Source organism: Rhinolophus ferrumequinum, chromosome 16 (assembly GCF_004115265.2).
Source record: "Rhinolophus ferrumequinum isolate MPI-CBG mRhiFer1 chromosome 16, mRhiFer1_v1.p, whole genome shotgun sequence".
NCBI lineage: Eukaryota > Metazoa > Chordata > Mammalia > Chiroptera > Rhinolophidae > Rhinolophus > Rhinolophus ferrumequinum.
This window is the reverse complement of record NC_046299.1, coordinates 53,991,551-54,007,191: the sequence shown is the minus strand read 5'-3', so window position 1 is coordinate 54,007,191 and position 15,641 is coordinate 53,991,551. Positions and strand designations below refer to the sequence as shown.

Sequence of the window (15,641 nt, the reverse complement as noted above, 5' to 3'; positions counted from 1 at the left end):
AACTCTTTGTTCTCATTGTTCACTGGGAGAGTGTTTTTAACTCCTTGAACTGTAGCCTTGGTATTGCTGGGTACGAGTTTGATCCCTGGAAACCGATGTGGTGTCCCTATTGGCACAGACTCTGTTGTATCTGAATTCTGAGTTTAGCATTCTTTTTCTGTGGCTCAGGATGATGACAATTTCATGCATGCCTAAACTCTGAATTTCTCAGACGCTTCGGGTCACCAGCCATAGGAGGCTGTGCACTTGGGTGTCAAGGTCAAAATGTCATGTCAGGGAAAATAAAGAAAAGACCTTCGCCAGTCACCTGGGAATCAGCCACATCTGAGAAGACCGGTGTCAGTTCTTTTAGCCCGTCCCCAGGCACAAGGCTGGGCTGCCCTCACCCTACTCAGGTGGAGGGTCCTTTAAAAGTCTTCCGGGCGACAGGATTCTGTACACTCCTCCGTTAGCTCTTCCTGGCCAGGAAAGAGAAGAAGAGCTTTTTACATCTGGAAACCTCCAAGTGGTGTGTCATTGAAGGTAAGCCCCTTTAAATATCTACTCTCAATAACTCTGGATCATATTTGACTTGAACCAAGGATCTTCTCAAGCCTCCAGTTTTATTTTTCTCTTCTCTCCCTAGGAGTGTTCTCACACAACCTGGGGTGTGTACCCTGCTAACTTCCATGCCAGAGCTCAGGAAGTGGGTGCCAGCATGTAGTCTGTGTACCCCACACAGAACAAGCCCCGCGTGGAGGTGACTGTGGGTCGGTTAGAAGGACGGATGCCCAGGTGCTTTCTTTCCCTTTCCTTCCCTTCTTGCGCCTCTGTATTTCTCAGTTAAATAAAATGCTCTTATTAGGTGGATTTGAATTGTGTCCTTTTTTTACCGCGTCTGCTGCGAGGCCGCCCTTTGCTCTTAGATCCTGCTGTCCTTAGCTACATGTGAGAGAATGGAAAGAGGCGGAATTCCCCAAGGCAAAAGCCTCTTCCTGGGATGCCCTGCGCTACCTAAGTGCCCTTTGGATGTAGTTACGATTCTGTTAAGCCTTGAGGAAGCCGGCATTGGGGGTCCTTCTTGGTCTGGTTCTGTTATGGACTTGCAAAGCATCTATTCCAAGAATGGCCCTTCCATCCTGTTCTCAGCTTTCCCCGGCCATAATGCCAAAAATCTTAGACCCACGGCTGTCCTCGCCGGGGACTGTCCCAGTCTCCTAAACTTAGTCTTTCTTCTCTGTTACTAAACTGTGTGGTTTGGAAGAGAGAGACTTGTACCTAAGAAGACCTTATGTTTGTTTGAGTATGCAGCCCTTTCTGCTTTTCAATTGCATTACTTCTTTTGGTTCTGAAACCATAAAGTGGGGGTGACCTGATGAGCATACTCTGCCATCCTTCTGGGGACAGCCACCAAGCATGCCCAGTTTAAATAAGGGGAAGGATTAAAGTAACCTTTATGATAAGTCCATAGTCCCAGGGATTAAAAACAACAAACACAACAAAAAACCTACTAGACAAACTATAATCAAGCAAAGCGAACAAGATAAAGTGAAGTTCTATCCACACATAAAATGCAAATAGAAAGCAGGATGTAAATTCTTAAAATCCACCTTTTCATTCAAAACTGTCATCGGTTTAACACACTGGTGATTTTGCTGGCCATTTGGAAAGAAATAGGCATCTTAGAAAAAAGGCTTTAAACTTCTCTTGGAAGTGATATAAAATCATCACCCTGGAAAAAAGTACCCAGTATTCTTCAGATGGATTTTAGTTTGTATTTATACCCTTCAAGTAAAGAAAGAACTCAGACAATCTAGAGGCTTTCCCTTGTGTGAATCTAGTTGGGCAGACATGGCCCACGAAATGGTGTGTCTCGGTAAATTTTAACCAGAGCTGGCGTCCCCCATGGGTAGGTTATACCTCAGCAGCACAGGTTCAAAATGTGAGGCTCTGCTGGTTCCGGTTGTGCAAGTGGCAGGTCGTCGGGGCGGTTATTCTACTTCTGTGTAGCAGCAGGTGAGGAAAGCACTTCAGATAAATGTCCTATCTGATGGATGTGTGATCTTCTTAACCTTCCACCGCCTATTTTACTATCAGGAGACAGTGGGTGCGTTATTTCAAATACATCGTCGCCCAGGCATCTTTTCTTTTCCATTGTTAGGCCAAGACCATCTCTGAGCAGTTCTTTTTCATTCAAGGCTTTGAGAAGCCCTTGTTTGGGTCTTGATTTTCCTAGAGTGATCACCACAGAAACATCCCAAGTGATTACTATCTAGCTAAGATGGATTGTCCTCAGAGCTTCCAGAATTGAAAGCCAGGGAGAATTATATTCAACTGTTAACATTATGCTTCATCATCCCAGTGGTAGACTCTCCAAAGCCCCAAGCAGGGAGAGATGTTTCAGCAAGTCTTTAGACAGACATCAATGTCAATTCCTTAACAGTCACAGAGAGGCATTAAACCCTGCCGCACACAGTAATTCCATGTCCCCCCTGAATTCCCTTTGACTAGCCACATGAGGCAGATATTGTCCAAAAGAACTCCATTCCTCTTTCAGTCTTTTAAAAGGTGGTTGTACCCAATTTAAGGCACATCCACTGGCCTTTTTTCCCACAGACTCAGATACTCTGTGAAGCAAAGAGTTAAAAAAAAAAAAAGTATAACCAAGTCAGAAGTGCCCCCAGACGTTGTATAGGCGATAATGTCACCATGGCTGGTTCTATCCAGGTCTGTTTCCTCCTTTTGACAGAGGAACAATAAGTCTTCCCTAATAGATAAGAGGGACGGGGGGGAGTGTCCAAATGATGTCAGGATTAGGGCAGGATTCGTGGATTGCATAATGTAGCAGTTCCTGCTGCTTCTGGAATTCCATGAGAAAGGTGGAAGAGAGAGAGGCTCCGGGCCCTTCCTAATTGCATTTTTTCCAGGGGCATTCTGGGAAAGGATGACTCACCTGTGTGAAGATATTTATTCCTTTGATTCACATTTAAACTCGGCTACTTTTTATGCTATAGTTCCACGGGTTATGAATATTGAATGCTGCATATACTGAAAGTGAAGGTCAAGTTCTGCTTACTGGTGACTTCAATGCAGACTCATGTCTCTGAAAGGCAAGCTACCTGCTGTTAACAGAGGAAAGCTGAAAGGTTATACATTGTTAAAATTTTCCTTAATTACTTTATCTGCTCCAGAATGGCTGGTGCACAGTGGGGGCGCCTGCTGCTTTCGCCAGTCTTGGCTCTTGGCTTCAGGTATCAGCGGTGCTGTTTGGGGATGTGGACAGTCGGAAGGGGGACAGACTAGCAGCACAACTTTTGGAGAGCATCTAATTAAGGGCTGGATTCCAGGCCAAAAGCGGGGTTACCGTGTGAAAATGGTCTCCCCAGTCTTTAAAATTTTATGTGTGTGTTCAGTGAGTCATTCATTTTGTATTCGTTCACGCATTTGAAACATCTGCAGTGTGATAATGTGGAATATTTTCCACATGGTAAAATGGCTACGGTTAATTATGGTCAAGGAAAACTGTTTTTAAAATTGCAATAGAAATTGGCCAGACTGTTTTCATAGTCTCTGAAAATAAAACTGGCGTGGTTGATGTCATAGGGATACCCAGAGCTTTCGCAGAACTGGCCAGTCCCCCAAATCTTTCACCTGCCCTGCTCTTCACACAGGGCCAGGCATTTTGCCCCTCAGCCTAGAAATTCTCCTCCAAAGGGACGGGAGGGGCAGGTGGTTGGAGGGAACTGTCGTTCACGGATCACGCGCTGTGTGCAAAGCATAGTGCTCGGCAAATTAAAATAAAGAACACATGCAATCCTGTGGAAGTCTCCGCACAACTTGACAGAGTAAGTATTCCACTGTCCCCGCTTTCAGATGAGGAGGCTGACACCTCAACATTTGCCCGCAACCACATGGCTAATCATGAAGCCAAGATCTGAATCCAGCCTGTCTCCAGGCCTTTCTCTTCCAAGTGTCAAGAAGTGAAATTCCAGGTTGTGGAAGTGACTAACGGGGTTTAATGAGGAATTGCAAGAACGAGAGTCCGCTTAGTCCTCATTCCGTTGACTCATCTGTCTTGGTTTCCCTTTTGTTCTCCATCTCCCGGTTTCTCACCTTGGGAGCCAAGTGAGCAAGTCAACAGTGCTTCTGAGGGTCCGATGACAGCTTTCTCTCTAGGACGTGGGACATATCGGTGGGGCATGTGCAGTCTGATGTCTGTTTGGACCTTGATTCATTTCTTCCTAAGTAGGGCTTAATGACTCTTCTATCTCAGGAGAGTAGCAGCATTTTGTGATGGAATAGGGTCGAGTTAGCAAAGAACAAGGAATGGTGACTGTTTCTCAAGAGCTCTTCCCACTTACAGGATTGTTTCCAAACAGAAAGACCCTTTGCCCTACCATCCTTTCCCAGTCTTCTGTGCCTGTTATTTGGCACACTGAGGTAGCTAACGACAGAAGCCCTGCTTCCCCATTAGATAGATTCTTTGATCCCTTTAGAGAGTTGCAGAATTTAGGTAATTTGTTACAGTTCTGCATTGTGTGCCTAAAAAGTTAGCATTGTCAGGCCAATGGACATTAGAAAAATTTGATCCCAAAGACATTGCTATGGAGGTCTTTGAAATGATGCAAGATATCCAGCCTCCTCCTCTAGCTCTGTTCTTAGTAACTGGGCACACAGGTGTTGACACAGCCCCTCCCACATGCCCAGCCTCCTGGCAGGTATCTGGTAGAGCTCGGAGGACAGCATAGATCACCTCCATGACATGCACTGTAAACTGTAAAGTACGCGAATGCCATCTTCACTGTCACCATTAGCACCCCCGTTTGCCATGCAGTGAACAGCTGGGCAGCCCATGGCAGAGAGGAGGAGGCTAGCTCTCTCACTCTGTGCCCAGCTCCTTTAGGGACCCTGGTCTTTCTAGGTAGTATTCTGAGAACTTGGCTCCAGCTCTCCGCCTCTATGTCCTTTTTGAGAAGTCATGGCATGCCTTTAACCTTTGTTGAGGAATCAACACAAATCACTGTGTGTGTAAAGCATCTCCTTAGTCTTTTTTTCCTTTTGAAATTCTCCCCCCCTCGCCCCTGATTTTCTGCATCCCTCCCTGACATTTTTATTGCCAGGCTTTGGTTTGGAAAATTATGGGTAAGTTCAAGGCAGGATGTTCAGAACAGCACTGCACATCTGTGAAAGGAACACAACAGAAGAGCCAGCAGCTGTTGAAAGAATGGAATGTCAGATGGCAGAGGAGCTGAGCCCACTGAGGGGTGGGGAAAGAGGAGGTACCTTCGGGCCAAAGGGGCTGTAAATAACTCCCAATGGGAATTCCTTGTTCCCTTTCAGAATTTAACCTTTAATGGCAACGCTCAGTTCTCTGACATGGGAGCGACCCTAACTCAAACCGTTTGACCTCATCTAGTTTTGCAAATTGCCCTTCTTCCATCAGCTGGGTATAAACCTGGTAGAGAAAAGACAGGTGGAGAGTATGCCAAGAACATAAGCTCCCTTCCTCCTTCCCCCTCCACATTGTTGAGGAGGTCTCAGCTTCCTCGTTTATTTCTCATTGTGCAGGTGATTCGTAGGTACTATGTGTGACAGCATCTAGAAGCATCAGGGGAGCTGTTTATCTCTGCCATTCCTTGGAAAAAATCAGGGACTGTGTTACAAGTGGGAGGGAAGACCTTCCAGGTTTGCTGCAGATGGCAATCTTAGAATAAAATGTTAGAAGAGGCATCAGAGTCCACTTGATGCCACAGTGTCCTCTCCTGCGGAATGAGGGCTAAGTGACCTGCTCAAGGTCACCAAGTAACCAGGGGCACAATTAGAGCCAGAAGCTCCTCCGTCCCAGTCCTGACCCTTTTCTGCTTAATCTTTTGGTTTTTTTCCTTATTAAATAAATAATGAACAAAGATGTGATAGCAAATATTATTCAGTGACTAACGAAGCAAATAGTGACTTTTAACACCAATTCTGGAGTTTCAGGCTGTCACCATGGGGGACAGTGTAGGGCCACGGAAAAGAACAGAGTTAACCCCGGGTGGAAAAGATAGAATTAGCCACGTGGGTGCTTGGGATAACTTTATTTTGTCTCCCTTGGCAAGAGGCTTTGAATTCCTTGATTTTATGATCCTGCTACTCCTTTTTTTTTTTTTTTTCTGTACTATTTCAGAGAGGGAGGTAAGAGTTCATCTCTGTTATGGAAGGTCCACAAAGCTGAACACACTGGTTTGGCCTGTTTGAGATTTGTTTTTTATGTAACTTTTGAGGACATTTTGCCCAACTGCCCATTTATTTCCCTTGTGAAAACACTATCTGATAGCTATGTCTATAAATCCATATCTACTCTACTCGTCAAAATTAGAATGTATTATTCTCTTCTCACCGCTCTCCAGAATTTCAAAACAAAGTTTTGGATCCTCTGACATTGCCTTAGAACCTCGTGCTTCTTTTTTGTTTTTTTAAAAGAAATGGTTATTTCAGGGCAAATGAAGAAAATGCATCCCTTTTTAGGCCCCGTTAGCCAGTTCTGCGTTCTGCAATTAGCATGTGTTTATACCACGAGGGCACTGCATCTTTTCCCCATCGAATGCACTGGTCCTCCACATCACGTCACAGCCAGGTGTGCCATCAGAAACTGCTGAGAGATCAGGGCGGGAGCCAGCTGGAGGGAAAGGTTAGCGCTCAGAACGGTTTCATCCAAACAAGGGCAGAACTCATGCTGAACACAACCACGTTTGTCCTGAGGGGTGGGGTCGCTGTTCCAGCTTCATCATGGGCTTTATGGGCTGCAGAGGGGAACGGAGGTGGGCCCTCCGTCTTTGCTTTTGTTCCCTTTGTCCTTCTTCCTGACAGCCTGACATGTTGGAGCTTTGGGGAGACCCTGGTCAGTGATGAGTCATTTGTGGTTTAAAAATAGAATCCCTTGCAGCAAGGGTACTTTTGATGCATATCTCACCATTTCCCGAATTGGCCCCCGGAGAAGGTAGTGTGTGTGTGTGTGTGTGAGTGTAGGGGGGCAATCCTGTCCCATCATAGCACTGGGGGATTGGCCACCAGTCTCATCATAACAGGACTGATGCTGAGAGCCGTGTACCTGTGCCCTCAACGCTGTCAGTCAGGTAGTAGATCTCTATTAAGCACCAACTGTGTGCAAGACATTTTCCTGGGTGTTGAGGAATTTCATATACTGTGTAAAAGACTCAACATTTTCCATTAAGATGTTTAAAATGTATATATTTGTAAGGGTTCGGAAGTCTAGCCATAAATGTAGGAAAAATGAGGTAACAAAACCAGATCACAAGTGAAATCACTAGTCAGTATATCATCAGCTACTAATATGAGCATTGCTAATGATAAGTGCTGAAGGTTGAGAAGTGGAAAAGATAGCTGGAGTGGAGTGTTTTGGCGCTGGGGAGGTTTGGAGTTGAGAAGACAGAAAACTCAGTGTCCCTCCAACTCTAGGACCCACAAGAGGGGCTGTCATAATGGCCTGCCCTTTTGGCATCTTGGCTTTTATATTCAGTGTGAGCCGAGTCTAGCGAAGCCCTGCCTTGAAATCAGCCACTGAAGGGTAAGGATTGAGAATGCTCCAGAGAAGGCATAACAGACTCAGGAAAGCAGACTATCTCTGGTGGCGATATACCTATTCTCCAACTGCACACGATGAAAACCTCTGGAAACTGATGTGGAGATTTTCAGAAGTGGCGTCGTGAGAGGCATCCCCTCCCTTTCTTCTGAAACCTAGGTCAGGGGACAAGGTGCTTTTCAGGGGCCTTGTTTATGAACTTGTCACGGGCAGAGCATCCAGGGAAGTGATGGGGAGGAAAGTCACTGCAAAGCAAGGCTGTGCTGCCTGCAGAGCAGCCACAGCAGGACCCGAGATGTTTTTCTGGAGACCAGCATTTGCCTAGAGGGCCACACTGGGACTGTCGTGAGCTCTCGTGACTTGAGCCTTCTCGTGTCCCTTTCTCCATAAAGAATATTAAAAGTGACATTTTATGACTGTGCTCATATAAGGATGAACAGAGTCTAGGCTGGATTTATTACTACCTATTCATTATTACTATAGTTACTTTTTCCGTCTGATTTGAAAGACGTTAAAATGAAGACATTGTCATGGGTCGCTCGAAGTACGGTGGGCCCCAAGCACTGTGGCTGCCACTCTTGGTGGAGACGTTGGTCCTATTTGCTCCCTTCCTGTCAGCCCCATCCATCTGGAAATTTTCACAGATAAGAAAACATGCCCAGAGACAGATGCCTTATCCCCCACCCCCAGTGTCTTCTAATTGTTTCAGATGAGAAAACAAAAATAAACATTCCATTTCAAACCATGTCTTATGCCTTGGCTTAGGGAAATAGTAACTTCAGCAACCCAGCACTTTTTTTTTTTTAAATGGCACCTGTGGATACGTCAGCAGATTTTTAAAGAAAACCTAATAATCTTGCTTTGCTGCTGAGTTTTGGAGAAACATGTGCGTTGATCATTCTTATAGCTGAAAATGAGGCTTGTCATTTTAGGAGATCTGTTCCCTGAGAGTACCACAGTAAAAATAACATTTCCTGCATCCAGGGTTTGCAAGCTGAAGTAGAAGGGGCGGGCGCTGTCATGAGTGAGGGAAGCAGATCTGGGGAGGACTGAGACGAGCTGAGAGCTGCAGCGTCCCCTGAAGTGGCTTCACAGCTCCGGCTCATTGTACCTAAGCAGGAATGCAGGCTCTTATGGCCAGACCTTCCCATGTTCCAAAGAGAAGGAAAGAAACTGGGCTTTTATGTCGAATCTCCAGTTTTAAAATATTACCCAGGACTCCAAAACTTTTAAAGTACTCTGCAGGCCAAACAAAACACCTCTGCAGGCCAGATCTGGGCCTCCTGTTTTCAATCTCTATTCTAAACTGTGTCTCTTTCTGGTCTTGAATTAGCTCTGCTCCCTGGGTGCCAGAAAATGTCCTTAATTCTTGATCCTCTGCCTCCCCCAAAGGGCCCCTTCTCTCTCCAGAGTGCGGAGACCTCAGCCTCTGGGTGCTCTGACTTGTTTCCCATCGAACACATTTTCAAACGCTGCTTAAGTCAAGGCCCACCTTTCTCTAGACGAATACTGTATGTCACAGCAATAAATCACCCACAACTTACTGTAAATCCCCAAAGCTACATATCACTAACTCGACGTCATCCCTGAAAATAATGTTGTTAAGACCTCATAAACATACACTCTGTTTGTTTAAGAACGGCAAGAGCTTTTTAAACATGGTTGCTAGGTCACAAGAGTGTATTTTCCAGGACATAAATGGAAACGAACATAACCCCCTTAAATTGTCAGATTCTTTGTAAGAAAAGAGGCCCAAATCTGTTCTGCCAATGTACTAACTTGACCAAAACAGAGTCGATTATACTAAGCGTGTACGTGTTGATAGTTGTTCCAGACTGTGTGTGACTGACGTGGCTAAACGGGCACATTGTATGGAACTTGGTTCAGTTGCTAGCACATGTGGCGGTGAAAGCATGGGTTAACATAAATCAATCCTGACTGTAGTTTTCATCAACCTTAACATTGGCAATTTGCTGAGTATTAAGGTCAACATTTACTGATGAAATTCTTATGCTGTGGTGGGGCCCCTTCGAGAACAAAATTGGAGGCATCTCTGGACCTTTCTTTCCAGATATGGCCCCAAGTCTGAGCTCCGCCTTTACCTCCTGACCTTTCGCTGTTTACATGGACACTTGGCAGTTAATGTTACGCCCACAGTCAGCTCTGCTAGAATATAGTTTAGAGCTTCGACATTTTCAGAGCTGGAAAAAAAGGTTATGTCCATTATGACAACCCAGATTCTAGCTGTTTCATCATCTGGTTTCCAAATGGAAAACGTTCGTATCACTTTTCACCTGTCACGATTCTCTCAGGAAAAAATTGTAGGTATGGGTCCAGGACCTGCCTGTCAGATGTTGGAATCTACCGGAAGGCACTTGTCCTTCTCGGCCCCATGTTCCTATTCGTACCTAGACCCAGAGCCCTCATCTCTTCCCTGGCGATACGGTGTTTATACCTCTCCCTCCCTAACCCCCCAAAAAGGCAGAAAATGAACCCACAGCCCAGTTTGGGAAATGATGGATCTTGATGTCCCAGAGGGAACTGCAGGGACAGGGTATAGAGAAAGGGGAAGACGACTCTACCTGGTACGTGCCGTTCCCTATAGCAGCAGGGGACGTAGGTGAGGAGTTCGTTACGGGCTTTCCGCTCTTCATAATGGCATGAACAGGAATAATAAGGCAAGGACCGGAGTGCGCTGCGTTCCTGACTGAGACGTGAGCTGGGCAGCCATGCAACCTGGCAGTGCCTCTGGGCGCAGTCTGTTTTAAGTATGTGGTGAGACTGGGGAGTCGATGGGAGCGCATTTGGTGGCTGTGTGCATGTGTGTGCACGTGTGTGCATGTGTGTGCATGTATTTGGAGGAGGCATGAATGAGGAAGAGCTGGAAGCTGCAGCGAGTAAAATCACAGAAGGCATTGTGCGTAGACTACCACGTACAACAATGATGCTTCTTTGGTGGGACCAGTACCGCTTTGGGAATTTCATGACCGCTATCGGAATTTTGCTCGCCAGGGACCCTAATGTTGGTCCGTGGATTCCAAGCTAAGCATTCCGGCTCTGTAGGGTTGGTTCATCTGCTCACTCACTCCTGTTTCTTTTGCCGTGAAGGTCATGTGGTAGACACTGGGCAGTCTTCATAAAGGTGGGAGCCATCTCCCTCCTGGCATACAGAACATATCAGAGCAGGAGTCTCTCTGCAGTGTCTTCTCTTCTTGAGCAGGTGCCCCAGCTGCATTTGAAATCTTGAAAATGTAGGGGCAATGCTAATGAAACTAGGGAAGGGAGCCCCTAGGCTTCCTAGCTATTCCTTCAATACCTGGCAACACTGAAAGTAGTATGTAAAGTGAGATGGGTCTATAGGGCAGAGCCTAAACACTTACATAGAACTTGGTTTAGTTTCTAGCACATGTGGCTGTGAAGGAGTGGACTAACATAGATCGATCCTGCCGTAGTTTTCATCGACCTCAAAGTTGGCAATTTGCTGAGTATTAGGGTCAACCAACCCTCCCCGCCTTTGTTTTCTGCTTCTCCTATACATTGTGGGTTTTTAAGGGAAGATTTCCTCTTTAGGCTGTAACTCAGGGATACAAATAATCTTCAGCGAAAATTTCCACCCCAGACCCATCACTGGGGTGCCCAAACAGAGGCGAGCAGCTGCCACTTCTCCACAGGGCTGTGTCTCTTATCCATGCTTGGGGAGTCTCTGGGGACCTCTGTGGGCTCATCCTACCCGTTTCAGACCAGTTTGACAGAAAACAGAAGAGCGGCTTCAGAAGAAGCCTCATCTGCCCTGAATTCCTTGCTTCCTTCAGATTTCTTCCTGTCTGCACCTGTCTCCAAGCCAGCGGACTGTGACAGTTTAATTGGTGTGCGGAAGGCGGGGCGGGGAGAAGCAGGCGGGGTGACTGGCATTGTGGAAGGAGACTCCCCTGAGATGAGTGAGGAGAACCGTGACAGACAGGCCTGAGAGCGCTGTGCAGGCGGAATGTCCACGACCCTGGCTTGAAAGGGGCGCTGGCTGAAGAGGAAGTGTTTGCCAGCCTCCTCCTTTCTAAGCTGCGTGGACCGGCGTGTGCATTCATGTGTGATGTTGGTACCCTGTCCACTGAGGGGCCAAGACCTCGGCTGGGAGGCTGAGCCCTGGAATGAGAATGGGTGGAAAGGAAAGGTAGTGCCACCTCGCCGTTAGCGGCAGGATTTGGAATCTGGGCTTCAGATTGCTCTACCCACCACTTTATAGCCGTGTGTCCTTGGGAAAGCGAGTTAACCTTTCCAAAATGGAAGGTCTTTCCTTTGTGAAACTGGGTGAAAATGGTGATGAGAAAGGAGGATCACACCTACCGTGAAGTCATTGGTGGGAAGAATTAAGGGACAGGTGTCAAGCTCTTGGTCCAGGGCCAGCATGAAAGTGGCCAGAAAAGTATTAGATGTTGTTGTTGTCCTTTTGAGGTTTGTTTTGAAGCTTTTAACCAGGTCTTTAGAGAGACAAGATGTGAACATGTTAAAGTTAAGAAATGAAACAGGATGGATTGCAAGGCAATATTGTGATTAATTATCGAGGGAGTGGTTAAGACCAGAGCTGCTTAAAACGGCCAATCTTAACTCATGAATGGTTTGTGAAAGCAATAGAGTGGGTCACAACACACATTTAAAAAAGATGAGCTTGAACAGATTCAGATAAAAATACTGCTCCAAAAGGGCAATGGGATTATAGGAAACTTTTATTTCAGTGAGTACACACAGGTCTATTTAGCTGTATAAACGTGTGTAGACGGTTTGGGATGTATAATATATTTCTTACAGTGGGTTTTGCTAAAAAGTAGTTTGAGAAACACTAGGTTTGAGTCTAAAAGGGAGCGTGTTGTCTGGGCTGCAGCAATTTGGGGCACCTTTCAGGAGGAAAGGACGCTAGTCCTGGGTCCCCAGGCACAGGTAGAATGAGAGAATATGGAGGGCGGGGAGAGGGAGAGCAGTCCACAAACCTGCCCTTGCTTCTGGCACCAGCTGCAAGTTCAGAGAATTGCCCAAACCCCCCTCAGCCTTGATAACTCATGAAGGACCCCAGAACTCACTGAAAGCTGTTACGGTCACAGATGACTTACGACAGTGAAAGGGTACCGATGAAAATCAGCCAAGGGAAGAGGGACATGAGGAAGATCTGGAAAGTACCAAACTCGGAGCTTCCCTTGTTCTCTCCCTCTGGAGTCCTGGGCAATGTTACTTCTTCAGCATCCATGTGTGACAATGTACACGGAGTATTGCCAACCAGGGAAGCTCACCAAGCCTCAGTGTTCAGATTTTTTTTACTGGGGCTCAATCACATAAACCTGGGTGACTGACCTATGTCCAGTCATTTTGGAAGTTGACAGATACCATGTGACCCAAAGCCCCCCACCATATATCACACCCTTAGACCTCCTGGTGTGGTTAACCACGCCCATTCCCTTTGTTATTGTCTCCCTGACCCAAGACACTCAGGCAAAGACTTTTATCAGGCATGGCCTCGCAAGGGCTAACAGATTGCCTCCCAGAAGCCGAGGACCTCGGCCAGACCAGTGTCGGGTAAGGTTAACATCTGTACAGCAGAGTCAGTAAGGGGATTGGGCTGGTGGAGGAGGGTCTCTTCTGGAGAGGTGGGGAGTGGGTCCTTTGAACGCGTGTGTGAATAGCAGAGGAGAGGAAAGTGCTACTTCGCTAAATCTGGTGTTTCCAAGGTCTGTTGATGTCATAAAGTCACTGTTGAAAACAACATGATATATCTGTCTCCTCAGCTCGTGTACACGCAAGCTGAATAACTTGTCAGGTGAATCTGAGGCCAGTCAAGTCAAACTGGGCACGGGGGACAGGAACGCGGCCACGTGGATGCCTGCTCCCATGTGTGTGCACCGTCCTGCGCACAGTGGGCCGTGGGTCTGACCCCGTTTGCTGACATGGCCAGGGGACCAGGACTCTTTCTGTGCCCTGTTCCTTTGCAGACCAGATCCATGGGCCTCCAGGTGCCCTTGGCGGCTTTGGAAAGGAGAACATCTGTCTCCCTGCTCCAGTTTACCTTCCCTACTGTAAGGCTTGATGAGGTCAAACTCAAAACGCTGAGACCTCACGCTGGGGATAAATACAGGTCTGGCATTGTCCTCAGGCCATGTTGCCTCCTTGCCACCTGACAAATGAGACAGTCTCCAGCCAGGGACAGTTTGTAATTGTGCAATCAAATTAACTTGGATTTCAGCTTAATGAACTGCTTAATGTCCCAAATGAGGCTGAGCCCTAATGTTTAGAGAAGCAAGCTGGACCCCAGGAAAGGCAAGAACAGACTTAAGTTAAGGCCTGATAGTATTCATTGTGCTCGCAAAGGAAACCTTTCCAGAAATTCATCCTCTCACGTGAGGCAATCCGTCAGCACCCAGTTCTACTGTAGTTTTGCTAAGGGGGTTTCCTGCTATGGCTCATCAACAGTGCAAACAACATTTTACTGGAACTCTCTGCTGAACTCTACGTCCTGGGGCATATTTCTCAATTTCACAGCATCTCCGTTTTCTCAAATGAACAGTAAGAAACATCCTCCTATCTTTCTCTGAAATTTTTCCTTTTTTTTTTTGTAGTTAAACGCTGATATTTTAGAAGCAAGTTGACCTGGTTACAGATCCTCACTCTGTTACTTACTAGCTGTGTGACTTTGGGAAGAAATTAACCTCTCTGAGCCTTGGTTTTCACGGTGGTAAATTCAGATAATAATTCCTGTTCCTCAGGACTGAGAATAGTGAATGAGATACTGCATATGAAGCAGTTAGTGCAGGATCTAGGACATAGTGGCACTTACTAAATCTGATTGATGATGATATAAATGTGAAATTGTTTTCAGTCTGAATTATGCATCGCCAACTTTGGTATCAGTAGTTTTTATTTACATTAAGCTGATGATTTAGCTCTCGTTTAGAAAACGACGGATGACTCCGTAATTAACCCAATAAATATTTATTGAGTGTTATGACGTGCCAGGCACTATTTTAAATACTAGGCATTTACCAATTGTGGTGTCAGAGGGAGACAGACAAGAAACCCGTCAAGAAATAAAAATAAAACAATTTTAGTTGATGGTCAGTACTGGAAGAAAATTAAAATGGTGAAGAGAAAAGCAGCGTTTCTTAACTTTTTTGTGCTGAGAACGTCTTTGGCAGTGAAGACCATGACACTCTTTTCAGAATATTTATAAATGTGTAATATAAGAACCTCAGATTAGAGGAAAACCAATTATATTGAAATACAGTGATCAGATTATAAAAAACAAATTCATGACAGAGCACGCGTGCTTCTAGACTGGTGTATTATTATCAAGATCAAGTGCAACAGTTTTAATACAATCCTGTAATTTTAAAGTAGAATTCATGTAAATGGCATTTTGAGATAGCTCAATCAATTGTAGTCTTTATATAAATATCTGGGATTTTTGTTACGAACTAATTCAGAAATATCATTAATACTATTCTAGTTTCTTGCCCACATTTGTAAGGAAAGGAAATGCTAAATTTGAGTTAGAGGTTAATATAAATAAAGATATAATTTCTCTCATACAAGAATATTATCTGAATATTATCCAAGGCTTCTCTGAATATTATCCAAGGACCTTTTTGGAGTCAGTGGCCGCTGGGTAAGAACCCTTGGAACAGAGAGTGATTTGTGATGGGCGTTGAGCTGTTTTTCAGAGAAATGAGTAATGTGATTTCTGCTTTTAAAAAGCCATTCTAGACATATAGATTAATGGAATAGAATTGAGAGTCCAGAAATTGGCCTATACATCTATAGTTGATTGATGTTTTTTTGTTTGTTTGTTTGTTTGTTTTTTTACAAGGGTGTCAAGATCATTTAATGGGGAAAGAACAGTGTTTTCAAAAAATGGTGATGGGACAACTGGGGAGCCACATGCAAAAGAGTGAAGTTGGATCCTTACCTCATACCATCCACAAAATTAAGTAAAAGTGGATCAAAGTCCCAAGTTTAAGAACAGAAACTATTAAACTTTTAGGAGAAAACATAGTGGTAAACCTTTGTGATATTGGATTTGGCAGTTAATTCTTAGATATGA

At 45.3% G+C, this 15,641-nt stretch overlaps 1 protein-coding gene across 29 annotated transcripts in view; it reads left to right on the top strand.

Annotated features, from left to right (window-relative positions):
• KCNMA1 (potassium calcium-activated channel subfamily M alpha 1) overlaps positions 1-15,641 on the top strand; it is a 708,733-nt gene that overhangs the window by 347,175 nt on the left and 345,917 nt on the right. The window contains exons 4-5 of one of the 29 annotated variants that reach the window (XR_004425296.1): positions 212-522; positions 626-841. The exons of the other annotated variants lie outside the window; for them this stretch is intronic. The gene's annotated coding sequence lies outside the window, so the exon portion shown is untranslated. Of the gene's footprint in view, positions 1-211; positions 523-625; positions 842-15,641 lie in introns of those variants that run through there. 29 annotated transcript variants of the gene reach the window in all.